Source organism: Cryptotermes secundus, unplaced genomic scaffold (assembly GCF_002891405.2).
Source record: "Cryptotermes secundus unplaced genomic scaffold, Csec_1.0 scaffold558, whole genome shotgun sequence".
Lineage (NCBI taxonomy): Eukaryota > Metazoa > Arthropoda > Insecta > Blattodea > Kalotermitidae > Cryptotermes > Cryptotermes secundus.
In genome coordinates, this window is record NW_019737989.1 from 592,287 (window position 1) to 615,163 (window position 22,877).

The 22,877-nt window shown below is 37.3% G+C and overlaps 1 long non-coding RNA gene across 1 annotated transcript in view; it reads right to left on the reverse strand.

Annotated features, from left to right (window-relative positions):
* LOC117282808 overlaps window positions 1-22,877 on the reverse strand; it is a 77,772-nt gene that overhangs the window by 35,334 nt on the left and 19,561 nt on the right. Inside the window, exon 2 of the long non-coding RNA XR_004513690.1 lies at window positions 7,034-7,222. This is a non-coding gene — a long non-coding RNA (uncharacterized LOC117282808). The remainder of the gene's footprint in view (window positions 1-7,033; window positions 7,223-22,877) is intronic.

Below are 22,877 nucleotides of genomic sequence, written 5' to 3' on the forward strand. Positions count from 1 at the left end.
GTGAAACCCCGCAACTGGGTGATAATTAATTGTAGCAGTTGCTTGTAGATTGTTAAATAAACCAATTAACCATCTCTACGGCGTCTTCAGTAACGAAACACGTTACAATATATATGACTATATAGAAAATTTTGTAATCTTCACAATGAGCTCTTTCATTTTTTTTCTCAGTGCATTTTAAAGGAGTTATTAAATTCAAGTCTCGCAGACGTACTTTGTTTTAACCAAATTGGGGTAAAATAACATTCTGTATTTATAAAACTAATGATAATTTAAGACATGGACGGTTGGTAATGGAACGCATGTCAAATTTAATCAAAATCCTATAATATAAGGTTCAATGGATGTGTTTGCCACGTAATGACCCAATAATATATTACATAAATATTTACATCATATTCAATTCGGTAAATTTTCAAAAATGTCTCACTTCCTTATAGATTTGACCCTAATATTGACAATAAATTCTCAAGCGTAATCTTACATAAAGACAGATCACAATAACATATATTCTGGCGTATTTACTCCATGCAAGAACAATTTAGCCACAGAAATATCAGTTGCTAAGTAACACACGCAAGTCACAATAGAGCAACCTTTTTCTAGGCAACGGCTCGGTAAACTCACTTCCATGTAGGGTAAGTGTTACTATAGCCGAACCCACCCTCCCAAGTTCCCAACTCCCCATAATGTTACTAGCTATTATAGCAAATTAACAAATTGGAGTAGAAATGACTTCTAATAACTTAAACTTCATATGGAGTTTCGTGAATATTTGCCGACTGGATCAAAAATGAAATGTAATTCATAAACATGCAGAATGGTGGATGTCGAATTTTGTTCAAGTTTAAAGAAGGAAAGAAGGCTGAAAATGGGGAGAACTAAACTAACTTGAAATAAATATAAATATCGAAGGAAGACTAAAGAAATATGAATTTATACAAGAATAGTGCGTATGAAATCGAAATTGAATTCGACGTTAAAGATTTTTTATTATTTGTTATGTAACATAAGCAAGTGGTTGAAAGTGTAAACAGTCTGCTCCTAAAAGAGCGCATTTATTTCTCCCTCTGCAACTTAAAATGTCGTCAGTCGCCTGTTTGTCACTAGGTCCACTGACTGTCTCTTCCAATTTTCAAGCATCGACTCGCTCTGTGCCACAAGTTGGGGCAGCTTTGTTTACAGACGTTCTCTCCCGAATGGCTTCGAGATTCGACCCCGAGTCTGAGAGACATTTCTATCGAGCTGTTTACCCTCCAGCACACGAGGGACAGAGAGCAGAGAAATTTAGACAAGAGCATTGGATCTCCATCCAAATTCAGAATGCTATATTGTTTAAAGCCCATTGAGAACGACCTCTCATGGTCCAACACTGTAAACATATAACCCGTTCATATAGAATAATTTAATTATGCATAACCAAACAATCAACCTCAAGCAAGTCACTAATTTATGGCTCAGTGAGGATAACGAAGAGAGAGAGGGAATTAACAGTAATTATGTAACAAATGTCACACATAAACGCATGTTTGACATTCATAAAATTAATTTCGTATTAAGTATTCTCGTTGGATGTACGCATTTCATCTCTCTGCCCTACGAGCTATATGTCCCACACGACATCCCAATGATTAAATGGCTTTAATAGAATCTGGCGAAGAATATAAATTATGTACCATTATATACTTGACCTTTCTGCTACTTCCCTTATGTTAGGCCCAAAATTTCATCTATGCCTCCTGCATTAAACGAATTTAGTCTGTTTTCCTCCGAAACGTTTGTTGAGTTTCAATGGACTACACGGCGTTATATACCAGAAGACTGAACTCTTCAAAAACACTGCTGTGAAAACCTAAAATTTTATATATTCCTTTATTGTTCTAATTACAAATTTGTTGCACACACATTATTATTATTATTATTATTCACATGCGTCGGTAGTTTGGAACTCCATCACTTCGACTGATGCCAATAAGCTTGAGCGCATCCAGCAGAAGTTTGCATCCGTCTGTTTTTGTCGTTTGTTCCTTCATATTCCGTATACTTAGTCTGATGCTTTAGAGAAATTAAGTCTACAGTCTTTACATAAACGGAGACATCACCTTGATGCACTTTTTCTTGTTGAGGTCTTTCGTGGTCTTAAATCCTGCGCTTCTCTTTTGGAAAATATTAGCCTTCGCGTTCCTCCTAGCAATCTTAGGAACTTATCATTGTTTGGTGTTTGTCCCTCTAATAAACACCGTCCTACTCAGTGCGCCTGTGCTGCCAATGCGGGGGTTAAAGATCTCGACATATTTGCAATCAGAACAGTTTCTGTCAAATACATTGAACCTAAAATTGTTAATAATATTTGTTAATACTCTTAATATTACGTGTGTATTATTTTATTTTTCTCTCTTGTTAAAGCTAACATTAATTTTCTTGGAATTATTATTAATCTGTTGTCATTATATAGACATATATTTTGTATTTTGTTTTTAAATTATTTTATGTATTTCTATGTACTCGTGCAATTGGTAATTGGACTTTGTGCTGTTAAGTTTGCAAGTAAATAAACATGAATTGAATTATTGTATTATTATTATTATTATCATAATCATTATTATCATCATCATCATCATCATCTCTTCAGTGTAGCATAATCTCCCTGGTCCCTAATCGCAGCTATACTGAAGGTTGCTCTATAGTGTCTTACGTCATTTTGACTGGTCTTCTCTTCTAAATGTAACTTCTGTCGAATCTGCAGCGAATAATCTCACTGCTATGGTACATGAAGCTAAAAATTTAGCCATCTCTTGCATAAGGCCAATAAATTCGATATTTCCGCATTGGTTTTCTAATTTTTTAAAATATTAGGTAAATTGAGAAAAATAACCAAAACTACTGAAGACACAAGAAATCGAACGCCGATTTTTAATATGATTTTTATTTATACGTATTATTTTTAATATTATTGCGAACTGGTTAAAATACCCAACCAGGTTTCTTAGGTTAAAATCTATAGATGACAAACTAAATGCTAAACCTAAAGGCTTTTGGAAATATGTCTCTAACTTTAGAAAGAATAATCATGTTTTTACCGAAATCAAAATTTGTGAAAATTATTACTGAAGCCTTTGCGCATCATTTTTCTCTGCATTTTTAACTCTCCCCCTTCTGTTGTCATTCGAAATAAAGCTCGTTTTGCTATCTCTGATTTTTTAACGTTATTTTGATTTCCATTTTGACGTTAAGCAGGCAGTTCGACGTCTCAGCCCGAAAAAATATGTCGGTGCAGTTGAAATCCCCAGTTTTATCATTAAAAGGTACCACTAATATTTTTCCCTCCTTTGAATAATATTTTTATATTGGTTCATGCCTGTTACCATGAATGGTAAAATTGCTCCAATTAATATGAGTAATTACAGAGCAATCACAATTTTAAATAATTTTTCCAAAATACTTTAGAATAAATTTCATGATCGGATCTCCTCGGATCTCGGATCTCAGCATGGTTCTATTAAACCAAAGTTTTTTCCTTGGCACTACAGTCCTAGTGGGCCTAAGCCTACCTCCATGAACTTCTCCGTTCACTTCGGTTTTTCTAGATCTTACACATTCGGTAGGACTCCTTGGGCGGGTGATCAGCTCGTCGCAAGGCCTCTACCTGTACACAAACACAGAAAAACGCACACACACAAACTAAACATCCATGCCCTGAGTGGGATTCGAACCCACGATCCCGGTTTCCAAGCGAGAAAAGACAGTACATGCCTTTGACCGCTCGGTTACCGTGACCGGCAAACCGAAGTTTACTTCAACCAATTTACTTACTTAAACTGTATTACATTTTGTATCTCTTCAAAAGGGCAGACCAATTAAACTTATTTTTATCCCAGCCAGGCTTTAATAAATTCTCCCATACTCTTCTGTTACTCAGGATCTTTCGACTCTCCGATCCTATGTTAATGGGTTCCGAATACTTATCAAGCAGATTTTCTGTTCGTATTTAAACGAAGTCCTCCTCACTTCTTCCATGTTGTCAGGAGTGCTGTAAAGCTCCACTTTGTAACTTCTATTATTGACTATTTTAATGATGATTTATGGGACAAGATTTATGTTTCCGAATTCATGTCATTTGCCTATGATTTAACAATATTTCTTGTCATAAAATCTGTAGAGGTTTGTAATTTACTACAATCCGATACAAACTTCGCACAGAAGTGGTGCACTGAAACGTATATGAGAATTAAATTGTTCAAAGCAAATATAAATTCTTTTACTCGTGCAACTAACAGCATCCATTTTAATGGTTTTGTGGGTGATTATCTAACAGCGAAACTGATGGGTAAAAGATCTTAGGGTTATGTTAGGTAGCAAATTGCATTTTCATCGTCATATTGACCACGAGGGCTTACATTCTCGGGCACTAAAGCTGTAAAAACTAATTCGTTTCTTGACATATAATTTTCCTTCTTTGGATAGTCTGAAAGTTCTCTAAATTATCATAATTATTTCAGAGTTTGAGTAGGCGTCTGAAGTCTGGAATAACCTCACTTTAGAAAAGATATTTTGCAAATACATGCCATAATCGATTTATTCAGCCCTACTTATTTTGAAATTATGAGTCAATGTCAAATTATTTACATTTGAAAAAGATTTATTCCTGGCGACAAAATCGTTGTGCTTTATTTCTTATTAACGTTTTCAAGAACAAAATTGACTGTTGTTCGCTTATGGACACTGTTTGTCTCCATGCATCCACTAAGCAAATTAGAAAAAAAATACCTTTTAATGTCCATAATGTCTCAAGACCCTCAACAAGGTGCGTCACAGTTGCAAACATCGTTTGCAAATCTCTGGACGTTTTCAATTAACATCTCCCGTTAGGATACATTTTCCTCTGCTTAATCATACTGAGTTATGTAATTATCGATTTATTTAATTACCGTGTTATATATATTATTTTATTTCCTTGTACTAAATTTTTGTCCAGTTGTAGCCTTAGTGCAGCTTTCGTCACGTACACTGTAAGCGATCGCCTGTTACAGGCCCTTCGCTATTGGCAAGCACATAAACAAAGGAACTGAATTAAATGTCATTGCATTACGTTAAAAGTCTGCCCTTCTAATGAAAATAATTTTACTAGATGCGCTTCGGCAACTAATATTCTTTTTAGGGACGTTGATATACTTAGAAGGAAACCCGTTTCTCTAAATTATTTGTTATAATCGTACTTCTTAATTTTTAAAACGGTTGTATTGCATACATACATACATACATATATCTTGTCACCGCATTATGTTTGGTGTAACTGCAATTATTGAGCGGTCACTGCCTAAACAATACACATTGTTTTTTTGTCTTTGGTTCGTAAGCATTTGTATTTTTTCTTGTTGCTCTCTTTGCTCGTATTTAATTATTAATGGGCTTTTGGGCCGTTATGTAAACATGTAAGTAAATAAACGAGTTAAGCTATCACCATAATAATTATTAGTAACATCATCATGTGCAAATAATTATAAAAATTGTGAATAGGTTCTCCGTTTTATACAAGTATCCAAAGAAAACGTTAAGCTCAGTAAAGTGTTAAGTAATTTGAAGATCAATTCACAAGTAAATATGATAATATAAGTACTATTTTTCTTAGAGACACAGAGAAATATAAAATCTTTATGAATTAGATATAAAATTTAGCTAGAACTTTCATTTGAAATACAGTGTGCATCAATGAATCGGGCAATTTGGCAGCGGTGTTTTTTCCTGGGCTGGTTGGAGTGGGCAGGATGCCACTACTGCACACAGCAGCCTACTTCAATGCGTTTTAGTTGCAATGGAGTCGTGGACTGAGCACAACGTGCTTTTGTTCTAAAACATTTTAGCAAAACGGTGACAGTTTCGTGATCGCTCAGCGTGAATTTCTAAGAGAGTTTGGTGTTTACCGCAATGGTGCTGTTCCATCTGTCCATGCCATCAAGACCTGGGTTCAGAACTCTGAGGCTACTGGCTCTACACTAAAGAAGAAAGGCGGTAGCGTAAACACAGCACGTACACCCGAGACTGTAGCGGCAGTGAGAGAAGCCATTGAACGAAGTCCACGCCGGTCTGCGCATCGCCACGCTACACCACTCGGGCTATCCGAAACCAGCGTTCGGCCGATTTTGCACAAAGATCTCCGCTTCTATCCTTATCTTACTCACTTACTCATGGAGCTGAGCCTTTCTGGAGGAGCCGAAAATTCTGCAGGTACTCAAGAAGGTATCACCCTTATTGTGAACTGGTACAATAATAGACTCATTCCACTAGTTCTTCTACCCCTATACAATTCTAATTACTCATGCACTACACGAACACGACTAGGAAAACAGAGTTCATTTCTGCCAGATTTTTTGCTATTAATTAATCAAAACCAAGATGTTAACAACTTACTGATGAATGATGGAGCTCATTTTCATTTGTCGCAGTTTGTTAACAAGCAAAATTTCCGGTATTGGTCTGCCACAAACCCCAAAGGAATTTATGAGAGACCACTCCACAGTTCCAAAATCTTAGTATGGTGCGCGATATCTTCGTTTGGAATTATTTGCCCGTACTTACCTGAAGATGAGTGGGAAAGGGCTGTAACTGTGACTGGACCAGGAATTCCCGTAGAGCTGCTGCAAAGAGTACTGAGTGACTTTAGGAAGAGACTTACTGAGTGCATACTGTGGAATGGTGGTCATCTGTCCGATGTTATTTTTGTGAAATAAACTTCTATTTTCAGTGAAGTAATTGAAAAAAATCAAATCCCTTTACGTTTACACTGTATTGATGGGTGTTGAGACTAAATAAATGCAATAGTTTACTGTTCATGACGTTTTTTAAAATCGCCCGATTCACTGACGCACTCTGTATATATAATCTGTTAATTAAACAAGCAATCTTCGATAACATATGCAACCCCGTAAATTTTCCTCTTAACTAATAAGAAAGCACATTTCTCAATTCTCTTCCAATGAAATACCAATTGTAGGTTCATAATTTATAGATTCTACTACAAATCTTTCAATCTTACTTGCACAAACGCGCCATGTCTTGTTATGGAACACCTAAGTTATAATCCAGTCGAATGTTGGAACAAATCCATCTCACTACCTCGTTACATCTCGACAGGAAATTGGGTGACGCTGCGTGGATAAAGCAGAGTGGTGAAGGCCTTGGGCTGATTCTTCGCTGTACACAATCGAATTACACGACTCGGCTCCTGGTAATTGGAAAGAGACGAAAGCAGCCTTAGTGTTTTGTGTATGTGAGATCTGCTGCTTTACTAGCTACATACCTCAAATCTCCTTATACGTATCTCACGTTCTTTTGATTTTAAACATTATAAGTTCCGAGTATACTGTGTTCTAGAGAATTTAATTAATTATTGATAAAGCGCGCAAAATATCCTCTTTTCCATAAAATTATTAAAAGAGTAAATATATAAAATGTATTTATTTATTTGTTTATATCATCTCTAAACTATGCTGCAAATGATTTGATTTCTTAAGATAATTTTTATTCAACAGTTATAAAAATATTATTACGGAATATTTTATTCTCTTATCCTTAATTTCTTCTTGATTTCACGTCTAATTTTTTTCTCCATAATCTTCAAATCACAATCACAGGCAAAATATATAAACTCTCTCCGAGAAACTCTGACAAAAAAAAAGTAGACAAATTCCGTATTGTGAACTCATTAAACTTATTGAATAAATAAAATGCAGGGAACTGAAAATACATACATGTAAAATTATGTACACTTACTTGAGAACACAGTATTTTATAAAGTATGATTTGTTCTCTAACGAACCGATTTTTCTTATTTTCTTTGAAATAGAGCTTGTGGTGATAATTTATTCTGAAACAGAATTGGACCCAGTTTCATAAGTAAACAACTAATTACACAGTAGAAAGCAAAATATCCATGCGCGTATGAAGCCCGCCATGTTGTTATTCCTGAAATTTTAGATATCGCCAGTATTTAGGGGTGCTTAGACTACGAATACAGTAATGTAAAGTGAAAATGAATAGCGTTAAACAAACAGTAAGATGACAATAACATTTGTTATCAGCAATTTTTGTATACAGAGTACCTACAGTGTTAAGTAGTGTAGTATGAAAAGTCCAAGATAAGCACGCAGGAGTTAATATTCCAATTTGTTAAATTTTTCACATTTTATTAATTATAAAATTTTCCATTACAATAGTTTCCGCAGGCAAGCAAATATGTTATTCTGTCTATACAGCATAGCGACAATATTCCAGATTCTCCGCTTTGAAACCAAAAATATGTATCGGTTTGCAAGTATAAATAGGGGATGTTGTTTAAATGTTCATTCTATATCCTACAGCTTACTTTATATGCAAATATTCAAACATGTATGCTAAAACAACGACAACGAATGCGCGCAGACTGAACATATGTACTTTCAGAACGCAAGCGAAATAAGACAGTCTACACACCGTGATAAAGTAATAAAACATCGAAAATTCCAATCAAATTACAAAGAGAATTCTTTCATGACAAGTTACATAAAATTCCGTCTTTGCGGTGTTTCGATTTTGACATCCATACAGGAGAAAAATCTTGAGAATTTAAAAGTGCTTCATTTTAGAACCTGATTATGAAGTCTCAGAGTTAACCTTTCGTTCTCCATAATAGACTTCAGCAACTCTCCACAGAAAGCCATACATCAAGAGACATATTTTAAAATCGATATATCTTGGTCTGAATATTAACATGTTACCTCCAAGTGCTACAATTAAACATTTTTTAATTGCATAGTTTTGAACACTTAAAATCATAGCTATTTTATGCAAGATTTGAGATTTTCGCCACAGTGACTACGAAGAATGCCGTCTTCTGTGATGTGGCTCCTTGCAGATCTTGTGTGAACCGACGATTCGGAGGAACGTATCGCCTCCATCTTCAGGGCAGAGCGAGGAACCAGCGCAGGTCAGTGCACGCTCGACAGCTAAGTCCCGAAGTTATTGGGTCAATGCTCGTTCGGTAACCCTGCCTTTTCACCCTCGACACGTTCCTACACCGGCTCTGGCCTGCTACTTGCTCGCCACTTCTGCAGACACATCCCCTCTCCTCTCTCTTGATTTCCCATGCTGCCCATTCTCCCTCCCTTCCTCTTCTTATATAGATGGGTGTTTTCAACTGGTAGCTCAGTCTGCAGCCAACTGCCTGCTGGTTCCTCGCTCGTAGATTTTTCAACCCTGAAAATGGAGACAATACATTCCTCCGAATCGTCGCTTCATACAAGATCTACATGGCGCTAGATCTCAGAAGAGGGCATTCCTTATAGTCATTTTAGTTGACAATTAAAATTAGTGTCTGTTTTAGAGTACACAATTTCGCCTGAATTATATATACATGTGTATAAAATTTATCTCAAACATTTCCTTATATTAAAAATTTCTGGGGCACCGCACTTCATGCTGAAAATAATCACTTTAATTGTTTATTCTAAACGTACTCTCCTTTGACCGTGTCAATCAGTCGGAACCGTGGATAGCCTACGTGTTGGATAACGGAATAGGTGTAGTTCGATTCCCGGCAGGAACATATTGTTCTCTTCTCCACAACGCCCAGCCTCCTACATAAGTGGGACAAGGGTTCCTTTCTGTGGAGTAGATAAGCTCGTCCGCTAACTTGACCACTCACCTCGATCTAGTACCGAACTTAAGAATCCTGTTCCTCAACTATTTAACATGAATGGCGTTGCCCTTAAATAAGAACAGGAATAATTTTATATTTACTTTTAAATATAATTTCTCAGTTGCTATTAATATCAGTTTCTAGAATAGATGCATTTAATTTAAATAAAGTATCTTAATTCTACTTGAATAAACCATATCTACGTATTAAGTAAGAGTTACAACTGATTTTGCATTGCGCTTTTTTTTTCCTTCTATGTGCAACGTCTGTTAATATTCTCTCTCTTTTTATTGACACTACACGTTTCTGTCTAAATGGCAGAATCAGATCTACGCAGTGCAAGAGGATGCTGCAAATTTATATTATAACTATTACAAGATTTTTTCTGAATATCTTGTACAACACAACTCTGATATAATAGAGCAGTCTCAATGGATCAACTATCTGTAGTCCCGTGTGAGTACTTCAAGTGAACGATTAATTAGAACATAATAATCCTATTTATATTTCAATTTAATTCACACTTTAACAGTTCTTGTGTGACTCAAACACCGCAAATACAATTTACACCGCAACCAGTGATAATGTGGTTGCGGCTGAATATATGAGAAATTCAGGGATAACAACCGTACTGGACGAAAATATGAATATACACATTATGAAAAGACAGAAGCGCTGTAAAACGGTATGAAAGAGAATGATCTGGAAGTGATCACAGGGAAAACTGCATATCCCCGTCTCGTAGCCAGAATGTAGGACAGTAATATAATATGAAGAAAGGTAGAAAATTATTTGAAACTAGGACAAATTCCAAATATTTTGAACGGCCACATTAACAAATGAAAATTACGACCATGAGGAAATTAAGAGAAGACTTAACACTGCGAAAGTCTGTAAACATCCAAGTCAGAATCCCCTATATCCTCATCTCTTACTTTAAAATTAAAAGTAAGACATCCCTAATATAATTCATAAAATCTAATTTCCCACTACACTCTTTTCTTTAAAGATCTATTACTGTGTCACTATTATTAGCTTATTTTTAAGAGCTTTTTACTTTAGTGCGTATTGTATATTGGTTAAAATTATGGGATATGACCTCAAATATTCGAAACACCGCCATATTTGTACTAGTTTAAATATATACAATGTGCAGGGGTACGTTTATAATCTCTCTCTTTCTCTACAAATTCATGTACCTACTTCCAATATTTTGTTAAATAATGTCATCAAACAGAAAGTATGGAACATGATCGTTCGGTCACCTTATCCTTGTTTTATATTATGCGAAAAGATTGATAAAAAAGAATTTATATTTATTCAAAGGTATATTAATGTAAATTAATTCAAGTCCCTCCAAGCTCACAAATTTGCTCATCCGCCATGTCGTTATTACCGATTTCAAGGAATTAGAAAGCACAGCATGTGGATGGCCTCCTACAGGTATGCTACGAAGGATATCCGGAAAGTAAAGATACAAGTCCAGTAAAATTGCAAGGGAATTTGTTTCAGAAATGGCAGTGCTGCCGCATGAGATGGAAACTGTATGACAGGACTTGAGTTCACCGGCCACAGTCACGGCAACGTTGCGCTCGCAGTGTGTGTCTAAACTGGCCGTGTCAATTCAAAATCCCGCCAAATATGAGCTTGTTGCAGTAATTGGATTTATTCACGCGAAAGGAGAAACTGCTGCTGAAATCCATTGCCAACTTATTTCTGTCTACGGCGAAGTTGTTATGAACAGGCAAAACGTGTGAAAATGGTGTCGTGAATTTGAAGCGGGAAAAAGCGATATTAATGATGAAATAAGGAGTGGAAGGCCATGCGTTGTCACTGATGAAGTTATCAAAAAACTGATGAAAGCATTCGTGCTGAGAAACGTTCGGCTATGGACGAACTTTCTTAACAATGTCCAGAAGTGTCAAGAACTGTTCTCCATGTAAGTTTTGAGGTTTTCACGGCGATGACAATGAAGAAAGCTGTCTTCTGGGTTTAGGCACCGTGTATTCTTCGTTTTGGCCGACGTTCCTCCGAAACGTCGGCCAAAACGAAGAATACACGGTGCCTAAACCCAGAAGACAGCTTTCTTCAACTGTTCTCCATGTCTAAGAGAGCAGGCGGGAGATTTCTACGATCCTGGAATAAAAACAACTACTTCCCAAACTGAGTAAGTGCATTGCGATCCATGGTGACTATGTTGAAAAATAAAGAAAGGCGTGTTGTAAAAGTGTCACAAGTGAATCGCTCCAAAAAATGCTTTACAAACATATTCTGGACTTTGTATCGTTACTTTCCGGATATACTTCGTATAATATTCATACTTAGTTTCGTGAAAATCGGCCAACTGCTCTAAAAGCTGACAGGCACAAGACACACACAAAGAGCGTGGTGTCAATTATAAGCCTCCATATTTCATTCTAAAGAAGAAAATTAAGTCATAAATTATAATTTTATGTGTCATTTTGTATGGGTATGAAACGTGGTATCTGAAAGAAAATAAAATTTAAGAGTAAGAGTGTTTGATCCACCGGGAAGATATAGACGAGGATTGGAGGGTAACAGTGAAATTGATCATAAGAATTACAGGGAGTGGTGATGTGAACTGATTCGCCTAACTCAGGATAGAAATCAGAGGCGGATTCTTGTGAACATATTATGAACCTTCAGGTTCCAAAAGACTGTGGGGAATTTCTAGAATCCCTGAGCATTAGAACTTCTCACTAACCATCCTTCTCCATGGAGTATGTCGGTAGGCAGACCCGTCATTCTGCCTTTCGGTGTTAGGTTGGTAATTAATTAGAGACCGCATTCGTAATCAAGGCGCTTGTTTAAGAGAATGATCTAGCGAAGCTAACCGACGAAACAGGATGGTACGACACGTATTATAATCCTGTTTTGTACGATCCATTTTACTTAGGTCACAACTACTATAGGCCCATAAAGATAAAGATATGCGCGGGCTTAATTAAACACCACTCAATGAAGATGTATGGGGAGGAGGGAGTGGAGGTTAGTTCCATCATTCTTGACTTCGCCAATAGATGGGGTGAATGAGCGCTTAACGCCCCTTCCGTTTTATTCTCGAACAAACAGCCCCCGGCACCCGTTGTATAGGAAGTGGATGGTCCTCACAGCAGGTCTGGATCTCGGAACCCTGCAGGGAATCTGATCTCAATTTCTCCGTCATCCGGCCAGTAGTCGCTGTGTCGACCGACATGTTCCTGCTCCCAGATAAAGGCCTATTTATCAGAAAATTCCTGAACCAAATGATACGAATTTGTGTAAGAGTTCTATCTTCATACATAATACGTCTTCTAGGCCGTTGGAAGACAATGTACGTTTCGGAGAAACATACCGTCTGCGTCTTCAGGGTTTAACAGTAAGAAACCCAAGAAACCAGCATCAAGCAGGCAGCAACCAAAGCTTTCTTGACTTACTGTTCAACCTTCAATATGAAGGTCACATGTTCATCCGAAACGTCGGATGACTTTCAACAGCGTATAAGGCGTTAAACCCCAGATAATGGAATTCTTCGTACTCACTTCCGTGAAAACCTCAAACCCTACAAATATTTTGTATGTTTACAAATATTTTGTATGTTTACAATAAACCTTAGAGAGGATATTTTGTGCGCGGTGCAGATGGATTCAAATATAAAAAATTCTGGGTAGATGCTGGAAATGGGAGATATTTCAGGTGAATCGGAGCTATCAGGACTACTCTTGCCCGCTCTCCGTCTCACTAACTCCGCTCTCATTTTCAATATTTTTTTTGCAAGTCGAATTCCAGGGCTCCACTTGATGAAAGTACAGCCTGGATCTGGCTCTACTAGAGATGAATGACCTTCAAATTTACTTAATTTCGTCTGCCAAACATAGTTTATTCTACTATGCGAAATTTGTTAAATACCTTACCGACTGATACTGCATAGTCTGTTTTCCATATAACCATTCATTTATAGGATTTGAGGTTCTCACGGAGGTTCTGCTTGCCACTTGCTTTCAAACTGCTTTCTTGCCAAGTTTATTATTCGACCCTGAAGTTGGAGGCAATATATTTCTCATAAATGTCAGTCGACTTTCGACGGAATACGTGGCGATATATCTCAGAAGATAGTACTCTTCACAACCAGTAATTTGTCCACAGTAACAAATTTAACAAATTTGCTTCTTGCAGGAATTTCAATACGGATCACAGACGACTGAATTACAAGATAACCTTATTTATGAATTCAGAATAAGCGACGATTATCTGTAATTTAAAACTCAAGATAATATAATCAAGCGATTTAATTTCCTCAAGAATTAATTGCCGAAGTTTTAACTTCGCATATTTAATTCCAAAATTAATTAATCCCTTAGTCAATTGGTTTTAATTTTAAAAACAAAATCGAAATTCGTTAAATGAATTTTTGAAGAAAGCAGTTTTCTGGGATTTGGCACCGTGTATATGTGGTGTTAACCGACGTTTCGGAGGAACGTATCGCCTCCATCTTCAGAGTAGAAGAAAAAATATAAGAAATCTGCAAGCGAAGAGACCGTGAGAACCGGTAAAGTTCCTCCGAAACGTCGGTTAACACCACATATACACGGTGCCAAATCCCAGAAAACTGCTTTCTTCATAGTCACCGCCGTGAAAGCCTCAAATCTTACAAATTAATTTTTCTTCATATTTCACATGGAATTTCCCTTCCAAGAAATCGCGTTAGTCCCGTCACGCTATAGACTCTCTCGCCCAAGTAACATCTATAAATTAAAAATGTAAAACTAAAGTAATTACGCTCAAAATGTTGTCAGTTTAATTGTTTAACCATAGTTCTTCGCGAGAAATTATTTAAAATATTTTCTTATTCTCAAAACAAGATATCTGTTGAGATACAATTTATAATATTTTAAGTGTGAGATTATTTAAATTAGAACGGAATTCTGCTAATCATAAATGATATACCAAATAATAATTACAGTGTTAAAGAACTAGGTAATTTTATTCCCGCTTGCATGCAGTCGACGTTTCAGCATTTGAAACGAGTTTTCCACTTGTATGCATTCTAATTTGAAGTTAAAATTGCATTATCTGCATTTCAAAGGGGCAGTTCATATCCCTTAGAAACTGGTGTAATTATGAAACAACTCGGGAAAGCAATTTATGTACAATTAATAATGCCCCAAATTAATGAAAATAGTTACTACAAGGAACAACATAATAACATGGACTACTATTTGTTCAGTTACTGCTATATTCTTTCACTTTAAAGCTTTCGACTTCTCTGTTTTAAAGAGAAGTCTGAATCACAATCAGCATGTCTGTGTGTCTGTGTGTGTGTGTATGTGTTTCTTCTTCCAAGAACCTTTGAAACGAGCGACGAATTTTCAAGAAACTGAGACTAAGCAGTATGCAGCTCCACAGCCTTCTATTCACACTCTTTCATTTGCTAACAATGTTAATAAAATGGCTTCCATGCAAAATTCTTAGATGAGAGCGACAAGACGTGACCTCATTAGAATTTGAGGCCACAACGTTCTCGTTTGTTTACTTTGGTGCACAATGTGTAAAGAATTTTTCCATAAAAGCTTATAATTTATAGATTTCATGAAAATTAAATCCAACATATCATAAAACATATTCTCCAGCAATTTTTGCTTTGAATATGTAAAATAATTCAGACAAATAAAACATTATAGTTTAATAATGCCAAGTGGCAATAATATATATACGAACTACTGAGGTGATTTCATATCAGCTAAAATGACTTTCATGAGAAGGGCAGCAGATATAGTATTTCGAATATAAATACATGACGAAATGAAGCGACAAACACAGATTTCACCAACAGTGTTTTATACAAGTTGAGACTCATACCTAATATTTGATATGACGAATCACACATAGCTAACAAGTTATTTGCAATTGTGCTATGGTAGCGTAATTGGTTGAGTCACTACGCTACAAACCGGGAGGTCGCGAGTTCGAGTGCCGATGAGGTGGATTTTTCAATTTACTTAATCCTTCCAGCGGCACTATAGCCCTGGGGGTCGACTCAGCCTCTAATAGAAATGAATTCCAGGAATGTTCCTGGGGGTAAAGGCGGCAGGCACCTAAGGCTGACAAACTGATCTCCATCTGTGAACAGATTGCCTAGATTATGTGGGACCCTCGACGTCTCACAACCCTATGGGCCTTCACGGCCTGTAAGAGGGAAATCTTTAGCTTTCTTTTTTTATAACTTTCATTTTCTGACGTCATTTAAGCTGGTATAGGTCTATAGTAAACCCGAAGCACAGTACTGTATGTATTTATGGTACATTCTATGACACTGTCAATATCCGAGGTTTTATAGCGCTGAATGTCAGGATGAAAAGTGGAGGAAAAATGGAAAGGATTTGGAAGGAAGCGGTCGTAGCCTAATGGAGCAATACTATATCACTTCCCTCAAAGGATTAAGGAAATTTTATTTCTTTAAATAAGAAAAGCAAGCAAAAAGTCTTTATGGAATAAATATTTCCTTTTCCCTTTCTCCAATCTATATTGAAGGAAAAAAAAAATCCCTTACTAGTCTATTGGAATATGCTCCGCCACTGAATGGTGGCTGGAGCTAGAGCAGAATAATTGAGAAAATGCAGGAGGAACGTGACTAATAGAATCGTCACTGTCAATATAACTAGTTTAGCGTCTGAAAGGCGCTGTGGTGGTAATAAACAAGTGAGGGGAATCTCTTCATTTGAAATTCTGACTACGTCCTCCTTGAAGTAAGTAGTCACCATTGCTCATATAGAGAAGTATTTACTTCCTTCGTTTCCCCTCCGTTGCAATATTACGAAAAAGACTTCCTCCGAAACACGCTAAGACATTTCACTAGTTAGCATAGCCTTTTATAGCCAACAGGAGCTTATCCCAAAAAGGAAACATGTTATATTGTCACGTGATATGGCTTCGTGAATTATGACGGGTTTTGGAGGGGATAATTGGATTTATTAGCACCTTCTATTACCAGCTATCTTAATCACAAATTATAGAGCTATCGCTAATCTACCAACTTCACAAATCACTAGGAGACGGTAAGTATTCTCAGTCTTCACTAGTCGTATCCTGGCAACGGATTTATAAGTCTCACTGTAACTATAGCACACATAAAGTCACATGCCAAGTATTCTCTTCACAGACCGACTTTCTAGTGACAACTGAACTAAACCGAACAATGACTGAACTGTCAATTATTGTTGGCTTCTCGTTATAGAGTCTCTGGTGGGACCACAGCACAGAAAAGACTCCCGTTACCTACAGTGGATATATGCGAACCACATAGAAAACAATTCTTGCGACACTAGTTCTATTGTTGTCTGTGCGTATTTCTGGAATTGCCTAGAAATGAATCTTCTCTTTTTTCTCTTGAGAATTTGCCGCGGGTTTGTTTACCGAGTCGTTTCTTAGCAATGGGTCTACATGTCATAATATTACAGGAAACAAGATAAATGTCTCTATAATTTTGTATGTGCCATACTCGTACGTGAACTGAGAACAAATTGATACAGCTTATGACGAGAGTATCGCCGTTCATTACTAACAATTTTAGTATTTGAAGTTGTTACAGCCCTGGTTATGAAGAGCACTGTCTTCTGGGATAGAACGTAGTGTAATTCTCTAAAATTCGACCAATGTTTCTGCATCTTCATGGTCGAAAAACAAGAAAAGGAAGAAACCAGAGTGAAGAAGGTAGAAAGCAAATAAGCTCTGTTTTACCCTCTTGATTCAAGCTCCCTAAATGTATTTAACGAAAGCACCAAATTATATGGTTCCTTGTTATGTAATTTATATTACACGTATTTTCTTTCTTATATACAACGCGGCGTGAAAGTGCCATGCACTTAACAGTAGGAATTCTGGGTCAAGCAGATTTTGCTAACTGTATGAAGTTGAGTCTTTCTTGAGAAGCCACCAGTTAATCAGTTTCTAAAAAAATTCCCCAATTTATGGAACTCAAAGTTTCATTATTATGTTCATAAGAACCTTCCACTGGTCCTATTTTTTTAATTCGCTTAGTGGGGGGTGGAGTCCAACTGGGTCCACTCGGCACGGCGGCCACTGTTTGGCCTATTGTAGCCTACCCTGTGTGATTATGATGTTGAGAATCTGGTGGAATGAAGAATGGCAAGGGAGACCGAAGTACTCGGAGAAAACCCGGCCCAGCGCCACTTTGTCTACCACAAATCCCACTTGAAAAGACCCGGGCTCGAACCCGGGCCGCCGCGGTGGGAAGCCAGCGACTAACCGCTTGAGCTGTGGCACTGGCCCCACTGGTCCTAACCCGAGCCAGATTATTTCAGTCCATGCAACCCCTTTCTTCTCGTGATCATCTTCCTGTGTGGTGGCTGCTAGACAACGGGTTCTCTTTCCGACGAGAGAAAGGATCGGCCTTTTAGTGTAGGCGCTCTGGCTGAGCATAGCAGCTGACCACCATCACCTCCTCTTCATCCTCCCTATCACACGGAGACATTATTTTGAAAGTCGAAGTCACATTTACTTCATTTCGTCTTGGCGTCAAGCCCTTTGAGACCCACGACCAGAGACTTTGTTCAACTGAACCCTTGTTGTAATAGTTCTTATGTAACATCCTCTCTGACGAGAAGATGTGTTTGTCTCTTATGAATTGCTTAATTGACTGAATATCGTCTGTGTTGAACATCTGCTTACTACAAGGGGGCAGACCGACGAGGGAACACTAACTTAACACCCAAAAGACAGAGAAGACGACCATTGATTGACAACAGCAGTGAACACGTTACTACCATTTCTAGGCAACGGCCTTTATATTATTGTGGCTGCGTAGGAAAATCCAAATGTTCTTTAGCTAACTTTTCCTATTAAGAAAATTAGAGGTTTATGAGATCACCTTCCTCTGTGTCCCTCTGATTATCTCCTTTCCATGTTATGCAAGTGCTCGGTAAAACCGTTCCCGCGGCAAAGAATGCGCATGCACCAATAGAAGGATTGCTTGATGTATCGATTTTTGTGCGGTGAATGTAGCATCAAAGGAAAGCAAACGATTAATTCTTCCCAGAACTTCTTGTTAATATTATGCTCCCCCACCTACGTTTATATCTTCTTAGTAATTGCTTTCCTTCTGGCTTTCCACCAAAACCCCTTACAAATTCTTCTCCCCATCCGTGCCACATACCCTGCCCCTCTTATTCTCCTCGACTTAATCGTTTTAATTATATTTGGCGAAGAGTAAAAGTTGTAAAGCTCCACGTTGGGCAAAGTTTGCTGCATTAACAAACTGTCTACTTTCTCAGATTTCCCTTGGAATCTATCATAAGGGCATTTACTTCTACACCGGAAAATCCATACGCTATTCAGCTTTCTGTGTTCCTGTTATTCAATTTCAATTATCTCCCTCTGCGCACTCTGAAGAGACTTATAGTACAAGAAATTGATAGTCATAATAGAATTATAACGGGCTATATTGCTTTGATTTCGACGCTAAAATTGCCTCGCCAGTTCTTATTATACGGGTAGGTAGCCCACGGAAGGAAAGTCCCTTACACTATCAAACTTATGTCCTAACCTCAAATAATAAGCCTACTTCCAAAAACTAACATCTGTGCTTTTATTGGGCAAAGAGCTTCTTCAGACATCATGACGTTAAATTTGGAGGGAATATTATGATGTGTATCCCTATTGTTATGCAACAGTTCAGTAAATACTTTCCCGCAGAAACAAACGCGGGGAACAATAGGACGTCTATAGCTAGGCAACGGAAATATAAATAAGCATCCTTAACAGAAGGTGTTTTCCGTGGGTTTCTTGCCGAGGAGTTATCTTGATGAAAATCTGTGCTACAAAGCAATTGAGGGGTCAGCTGTGGAGTGTTAACCAGCGGGCAACGGATTCGGAAGAATCTCCATCACTAAAATTAGTTACCAGGAAACGTCTAGTGGAAACATTGAAGAGGAATCGCCATTGTGGAGAGCTGTTATCATGTAAGGACTAGTGGAAATAGACTGAGGAGAGTTAGTGTTGATTGATTTGTAGTGTGGAATTCAGCAATAGTGTCACTCACTCACTCACTCACGGAGTTGAACCCTTATTGAGAAGCTGCCAATTGTGCAGCTACTCAAGAATTTCCCAGCATTTTATGGAACCCGAAGGTTCATTACCGTGTTCACAAGAGCCCTCCACTGGTCCCTATGTTGAGCCAGATCCATCCAATCCATACCATCCCACCCTTTTTCTCTAAGATCCATTCTAATATTATCCGCCAACCTATGTCTAGGTCTTCTCAGCTGTTTGGCTTTCCCACCAATATCCTATATTCATTCCGCTTTTCCCTCATTCGCGCTACATTCCCTACCCATCTCATCTTCCTTGATTGATCATTCTATTTATACTTGGAGAAAAGTACAATTCATGAAGCTTCACATTATGCAGCAGAAGACTGCTTTCTTCAACACACGTGACAGTTTATCGGACTTAATTATGTGCTTACACACAANAAGAAAAGTACAATTCATGAAGCTTCACATTATGCAGTTTCAGCAATAGTTAAAAAATTATTTGTAGTTACGTCCTGTAAGTGGTCAAGTCCAAACTCCATTCATAGTTATTAACACACGTGACAGTTTATCGGACTTAATTATGTGCTTACACACAAGTGATAAGTTTATGCGCTCTACTTGTATCACAGGAAGTGTCAAGAGCTTCATATATCGACCAGGACGCTAACGCGGTATCGGATATTTCATTGACTTTCCTTATACGTTTTTAATCTTCAACCGTTCATGTAAATATTCTTTCGAAAATATGATTACCCCATCACTCGTTTATGAGTTGTATGTACCCCATACTTATTTCGTATGTTCTAACATAAATTCGAGGAAGTTAAGATTCATGGTTCATCTGAGGTCTCTCAACGTTGCGCAGTAAATATATAGAGTCAGATAAGGATGGCTTCGGGTAATTACATTCATAAAAGTCTTCAATATCTTATACAGGTCAAACATTTTAATATCTAAAAATAGATCAGAGGAAGGTCATAATAAAGCTTCCATAGTTTTAATAAAATCCTAAATAATTCTCCTTTCTTCCCTTCCTTTCATTTTTCCTTCAATTTTTACTGACAGCAATTTCCTTAAAAGAGTTTCACTCCGTGTTCATTCGTCTTCCAATTTCCAAGCTCACAAGCAGCACACACTGGATTTAACCTGAATTTCCCTTCAGGCCCCTTCGCCAAATTGTTTACGTCATACTACAATTTGTTTGCAATACAAGAAGTCCCAAGCTGCTCCTCTATACGAGAACTACCCTCTCATCTCTGTGCTCTTCCATTACATTATTCTAGTTCATATTTCATTTTACGTGCAGAAAATATCGGCGTCATATTTTTAATATTTTCATTTGAATTATAAGGGAACGGGAGATATTCAAAATACAGTTTATGCCTGTGTGGTAACTTAACATAGACGACAGTTCAAACTCCTGAAGCTTTACTTTTCTACGAAATGTGTAATGAAAAAATAATAAAAGTGGATTCAGATATTTGCATATATTTCTCTATACTTATGGCAATATTGTTCTTTCGAATCCATCTTTGAAAGATGGAGCTCCGTATGTGGTTCTGAAATATTATTAAATTAACTTTCTACGGAAAAATACGAGGTCATTATTTATCTACCATTATTTGTTTGTCATTTGTAAATATAAAACATTTAATTTTCAGTCATTTTGCAAACCATTTAGTAGACTATAATAAAGGTAAAATTGTCTCTGTGCTTAAATAATTAAGTATTATGCCATGAAGGTGTATGGCAGAGTGGATGAATATATTCAAATTTTATCGACCTCAGTACTAGTTAGAGGTGAGTGGTCACTTTCAAGCCCCCGCCGCTTTAACCCCGACGAAAGAGCAGCGATATCCATTGGGTAGGAGGTTCAGTGGGCCCCAGAGCCGGTTTGGATGACTTGGAGAAGAGAAAATTCTTGACCCTACTGGGATATGAACTCCGACTCTTTGGTCGTCCGACCTGTAGCCAGTCGCTTTACTGACTAGGCTATCAAGTCATCGTTAAAGAAATGAACGTCTAATAAGTCAATCATTCATTAAAACCGTCAGTGATGTGTTTAATTAGATGCATTGAGATACATCCAAACTCGTCTTTACTTGTAGTCTGATATTTATTTATAACAGAATACAGTAAAAGATGTAATTTGAAAATCTGGATGTTTTTCAATGCATCTGATTAAGTACATCATCACTGGCTGTTTAACCGAGAACTGATTTATCTTATATTCGTTTCTTTAACGATGACTTGATATTTTTCGCCGAGAGAACTTAATTTATATTGAGTGCCCGAAATGTTATGTACGCACGGTTTGGTGGAACTTCAACGTAAAGAAAGCTAAAGCCTAAACACGTGACTGCGATAATAAGAATGGGATGAAAATAAAATTTATTATAGATTTTGACAATATACCCACACCCTAATCAATACCTCTCTTTGTCGTAAACGCTATGTTATTCGATGCTTCTTGAATTAAAGTGAAACGTATTAATTTTCTTTACTTTCATTCTTAGTGTCTGTTCTCTTCTAGTACCAAAATTTTGTACGGAAGTGGCTAATATTCTAGCACCACATGCGGCATATCCCGGTTTTGAATCATGGCTCGTAAAATTTCAACCTATCCAGAATGAAGTTTTCCATATTCAAGCGTAAGTGTTCACGTGTCATTTGGATTCATGAAAATATTTACAAGTTTGAATCAAACAATTTGTTTATGCTGACGGCACTGTGGTGACAAAAACTTCTAAATATTCAAATCGAAGGCGTTTTAGCTCAGTCAGTAGAGCAACTTGCATATTTAAGACATGTAAAACGTAACTACTGAAGACTTTCGATTGTTCTAAAAGTTTGTGATGATGGTAAATTATTACAATTAATATGTTGCTGGACATTATCCATCATCTTGTCTGTTCTTAAAAAACCGTCTAGTTTCTATTAAAAACACAACGTTTCGGGAACTGGAATCTGTCCCCGTCTTCAGGTAAAACCTACTCAGTTGGGTCCAATAGACAGAGCTAGCCCCTATCTCCGGAGATAGGGGCTGTCTATTGGACCCAACTGAGTAGGTTTTACCTGAAGACGGGGACAGATTCCAGTTCCCGAAACGTTGTGTTTTTAATAGAAACTAGACGGTTTTTTAAGAACAGACA